General features: G+C 37.3%; 1 pseudogene; it reads left to right on the forward strand.

The window, feature by feature from the left end:
- Positions 1-3,185: 3,185 nt before the first annotated feature.
- Positions 3,186-4,019, forward strand: LOC102489529 (FGFR1 oncogene partner 2 pseudogene; annotated as a pseudogene).
- The last annotated feature ends 1,842 nt before the right edge of the window (positions 4,020-5,861 follow it).

The following is a 5,861-nucleotide window of genomic DNA, read 5'->3' on the forward strand; positions in this document are numbered from 1 at the left end:
CAAAAATCTAAACAAACAAATGAAGACAGAGGTAAAGGGAAGTCTCCTGCCAATACTTCTGGGAAGGCAATAAGGAAAAAAGCAGAAAAGCAATTATTAGTTTTGTAGCATTGGTTACCAGTAAAGGCCTGTAAAAGTGACCAATTTGAAGAAGAGAAAAATTAGGAAACCAGCTGGTGATGAGATGAGAGTATCAACGAGTAGTAAAGTCATTTATGTTCAATACAGTTAATATATTAGTTTTCTATTGCTGCAGTAACACACAATGATAAATTTAGTAACTTAATACAACATGAACTTATTGTCTTATAAGTTGGAAGTTTAGAAATTTGAAAATCAAGATGCTAGGAGGGCTGAATTCCTTCTGGAGGTCCTAGAGAACTACCAGTTTTCTTGCTGTTTCTAGCTTCTAGAGAATACCTGTGTTCTTTGGCTTATAGTCCCTTCTTCCATCTTCAAGTCCAGAAGACATCTTCATTGACTTTCCCTGTGAACTTTGCTTCCAAGATCACATCTTCTTCTCTGATTCTAATCTTCCTGTATTTTTTTTAAGGATCGCTGTGATGAAGTGGGACCATGGATAATCCAGGATAATCTATGTCAATTATCTTCTCTTGATCACATTGCAAAATCCCTTTTTGCCATGTATATTCATAGCTTCTGAGGATAAGAGTGTTATCTTGGGAAGCCATTATTCTATCTACTACAGTTGGCTACAGTCAGAAGAAAAGGGAAACATCTGGGAGCTTAGAGTTTAGGAAAAGTATTATTGTAACCTGTGTAAACTTTAAATTTTACCCTACAAGATACATAGAAGAGCAATGTAATCTCTCCTAGTGATTGACCCATGTCACTAGTTAGAGTCCTACAAATGTTAACTGGGACAAAATATTGTCTCTGTCTCCTTACTCTTTTCAAAAATTCTAAATATTAAGTATATAAATGTATACTCATGTTTGATGGTTGATTATGAAATTAGACTTCTCAAATGAATATTGGTTCTCCTTTCTGTCTAGTTAAATGTCTGACTTTTGGTATTTTTCTTAGGTAATTGGAGTATGTTTTTAAGTCAATGCATGGATTGTCAGTTGCACAATTCAGTTCACATGGCTGCAGATGTAGAGCATTGTTAGAAAATGGGATATTTTATTTATATAACTTTAAATCTGAAGGTTGTTAGGCAGTAAAACTGTCTTTGGGTATTACCTATGTATAAAATGTGCCATTTTTATTTTAGGCTTACTGGATCTATTCTTCTACTGTAGTAAAATGAATACATTCTACTTTAAAAATGAAACTCATGTTCATGGAATAAATTGAAATATTTAATAGAAACATGCAAACACAGTAGACTGCCATTACCATACAGTGAATAATACACATGGCTAAAAAAAAAAAAAGTCAAGAAGTGCATTCTACAGGAGCTAAAACTTTATCTCAATTATAATATAGTGTGTTATTGGGGAAAAATTAATGTAAATTTCTGATGCTTAGTGACAAAGCCATTGACTGTCCAAAAATTTGGAAAAAAGCTCATATGGCCAAAATAAAAAGTAGATAATATGCATTGGCAATTTACGGGGTAAAATGTAAGTACATACTACCCCTGCTCTTATTAAGAGAATTATAAATTAAATATGGAGACTAGAGAGAATCATATAAACATTTGCACACACACACATGCACAATAAATATAAGAGAATTCACTATAGTGCTGAAGAATAAAATACATTAAGAAGTAGGAGCCATGGGAACCAGCAGTTAGCGTAATGGCTATGTTGCTGGATTCCCACGTAGTCGACCGCGGTTCGTGTCCCGAACCCGGTGGCTTAAAACTCACGCCGGGCACGTGTGCGTGCGTGCCCAAGATCCCAAGAGGAGAATGGAGGAGAAGGGATTGTGGCATGACCATCCCCCCTGGGGGGTGATTTCTCGCTTTCTGTCTCTATGTCTCTCTCTGTCTGTCTGGTGAGCACACACACCCTACAGTGAAAATCTCTCCAAAAAAAAAAAAAAGAAGTAGGAGCCAAGATGAAACTGAATCCCCATCTTTCGCCACTAACAAAAATCAACTCAAATGGATCAAAGATCTGAACCCAAGACCTCAAACTATAAAACTACTGGTGGAAAACACTGGGGAAACTGTGGGAGACATTGGGGTAGGCAAAGACTTCTTAAATAAGACTCCCAAAGCATAGATAATAATCCTTAAAATAGACAAGTGGGACTATATCAGATTAAGAAGTGTCTGCACAGCAAAGGACTAATTAATGTCAATTGACAACACTCAGAATGGAAGAATAGTTTTGTAAAATACACCTCATAGATGAGACTGATAACCAGAATACACAGGAAACTCAAGCAGCTTACCCAGAAAAAAAAAAAAAAAAGTCTAATTCAATTTAAAGATAAAGAGCTGAACAAAAATCTTTCTAAGGAAGACATGAACAGCCATAAAGCATATGAGAAAGTGCGCAACATCCCTCAATGTAAGGGAGATGCAGATTAAAATCATAATGAGGTACAACCCAACCCCTGTCAGAATGCAAAGATTAAAAATATGAGAAGTGGTAAGTGTTGGTGGGTTTGTGGTGAAAGAGGAACTCTCCGACACTGTTGGTGGGAATGGAAACTGGTTCAGCCACTGTGGAAAATAATATGGAGGTTCCTCAGAGATCTACAAATAGAACTACCATTTGATCCAGCAATCCCACATCTGAGTATCTACCCAAAGGAGAGGAGAATCGTCAGTCAGAAAATCTCTTGCACAACTATATTTATTGCAGCATTATTCACGATCCTTAAGACATGGTACCAACCCAAGTGTCCACAAACAGGTGAATGGATTGAAAAGTGTGGCACATATACTCTATGGAATACTATTAAGCCATAAAAAAACAAGACCCTGGCATTTGATAGAAAGTGATCGAATATGGAAGATATATTGCTGAGTGAAGCAAGTCAGAATATGAAAGAAAGACATTGGCAGAGCTTTCCCGAGGCAGTGACCGGGCTGAACTCCCCTGACTCCCCAGGCTCACTCAGCTGCCTCTGCCGGGTTCTGTGTCTGCTCGTTGAAGAGGCTGATCAGGGCACAAAGATTTCTCCCTTGGGCCCACAGGTCTCCATTGGCATAAGTCTGGAGTCCAATTCGCCATAGCCTGGCAGTTGCAAGGGATTGAGAGGCAAGTATTCCTGTAGAAATGAGTTGTACAATTGAGAAAGCACTTGCTGATGCCAAAGCACTTGTTGAAAGGTTGAGAGATCATGATGATGCAGCAGAATCCCCGTTAGAGCAAACCACAGCTCTCAACAAGCAAGTGGAAGCAAGGAAGCAGTATCAGGAAGAAATTCAAGAACTTAATGAAGTTGCCAAGACATCGGCCATGGTCCACATTAGTTATGGGAATCCAGCAAGAAAACAGACAAGAAAATTGCAGCAAGAAAACAAAGAATTATGAACATCACTGGAAGAACATCAGTCTGCCTTGGAACTTACAATGAGCAAGTATCGAGAACAAATGTTTAGATTGCTAATGGCTAACAAAAAATAATGAAGTTAAAAGAGCAGCACTTCAAGATTGACATGGCACATCTTAACAATTCTGAAGGATTTTCTCCTGATGCATCTCAAAACATCCTTAAAGCACCTCAACCTGGACTGGAGAGGAGGCACTTGGAAGCAAATCAGAATGAATTACAAGATCATATTGACCAGATAACTGAAATAGGCAGCAGTTATGAGAAAAGCCATTGAAACTGAGCAACAACAAGGTTGCAAGGAACAGGAACAAATATTTCAACTTGAACAAGAAAACAAAGTCTTGAGAGAGATCCTGCAGATAACTCAAGAATCATTTTTGAACCTTAGGAAAGATGATGCATCAGAAAGTACATCTTTGTCAGCATTTGTGACCAACAGTGACCTGAGCCTGAGGAAGAGCCGAAGAACTTCCAAGTTTGTGGGCTACTTATTACATGGCTCCAACTGGCCACCAGGACTGACCTATAATGAATGAATGAATGAACAGAAAACTCTATCTCAGTCAATCCTTTGTTTTATTTTTTTCCCTCTATAATATATATAGCACACTGGCTAAGAGCAACAAAAAGTGCATAGTCAATGGATGCAGACTTCATTCCAAAACATAATTGAGAAGTGGAAACTGAGCCATTGTTAATTAGTGAAAATGAAAGGTTTTCACAGTGAAAACCTATCAAGAGCTGTGAACCTATCAAGAGCAGTGAAAACCTATCAAGAGCTGTCATGAGATTTCCGAATGATACTTAGATAGACTTGAATATTTCCAATAAATGTTTGGTAATGCTTAGAATTATCCCAATTTAAAAATATAAACTGTCACCACAGTCTTGTCAATTGAAAATCAGACTAAATTCATCCCTTGGTGTCAAAGTTAAGTAGCTTTGATTACCATGAGACTTTAGTTTTAGTGATTACCTGTTTACTTTCCCATTTAAATTTCTGTCAAAGAAAATTCCACTTAAAAGGCTATAGGAGTGTTTATATGCCCATGAACAGATGGGGTCATTTTATTCAAACAATTTACCATAACTGACATTAGCTAACAGTCATATAATTTGCTTCCATGTATGAACTATTGCAGGAATGAAAGAGAAGGAATACTACTTTCTACTAAAGATCTTATAATAGACATGTTTAGTAGGTTAAATTACTTTTTTGAAAGAATTAAATTTTGGTTCTAAGTCAATAATGAAGATGAAAATTTCCTCTTCTCTAGTTGATCTTCAAGAATATGTAGTTATTTAGCTTACAATGTTCAAATATTTTCTATAGGAAGATAGGTATAGTAATTTCAAAGTACATTGGTACTTCTCCAGCTCACAAAACCTTTTTTTATTTTAAGTTCTCTTGAGATAGAAAAAATAAATTAAAATTTCAAGGGCAAAAAAGAAAAGATATCTTATGTACCCACTTAATATATACCAACTATCTGCACTTTATGGTAGAGATTGAAATACTGAGGGTATAAAAGCAGTGAAAATAGGGAACAGCAGTTGGCTTAGTGGCTATGTCGCTGGACTTCCATGTAGTCGACCATGGTTCGAGTCCCAGACCTAGTGGCTTAAACTCACACCAGGCACATGTGCGTGCATGCCCAAGATCCTGAGAGGAGAATGGAGAAGAAGGGATTGCAGCATGACCAACCCCCTTGGGGGATGAGTTCTTGCTTTCTCTCTGTCTCTCTCTGTCTTTCTGGCAAGCACGTGCCCTATACCTAAAACCTCTCAAAAGAAAAAAAAGCAGTAAAAATAGTTATGGATGCTGAAGACAATGTGGAATGGGGTGGGGGAGAAGGGAAGAGTCTAGAGAAGGGTAGCAAAAGAACAAACAGGTATGACATTAATGGGATACAGAAATGAATTATTGTCTGTTGATGATGGCGTGTACAATATTCTCAACTGGACTGGTGTGAGAAGTACTTCATGTTGGGTAAATTCTGTTTACAAGTCAAATGATATATAGTCATTGAATGTTTAAAAACTAATGAGAATAAATAATAATAATAATGTGGAAAAAATGAAGAAAAGCTATTTAATTGATGTGGATAGTAATGTCTTTGTCTTGACTGATAAGCATGGTAATTGTGCTGGGAAAAGAACTGTAATACATTGTGAAGAAATATGTGGTTAAATGTAATATAAAAAATAAAATAAAGCTTTTTTTTTTTTTTGAAGAGGTTTTTGCCATAGGGTGCGTGCACTCGCCAGACAGACAGAGAGAGACAGAGAGACAGAAAGCGAGAAATCACCCCCCCAGGGGAGATGGTCATGCCGCAATCCCTTCTCCTCCATTCTCCTCTCAGGATCTTGGGCATGCA

This window comes from Tupaia chinensis, unplaced genomic scaffold (genome assembly GCF_000334495.1).
Source record: "Tupaia chinensis unplaced genomic scaffold, TupChi_1.0 Scaffold148049_1, whole genome shotgun sequence".
NCBI lineage: Eukaryota > Metazoa > Chordata > Mammalia > Scandentia > Tupaiidae > Tupaia > Tupaia belangeri.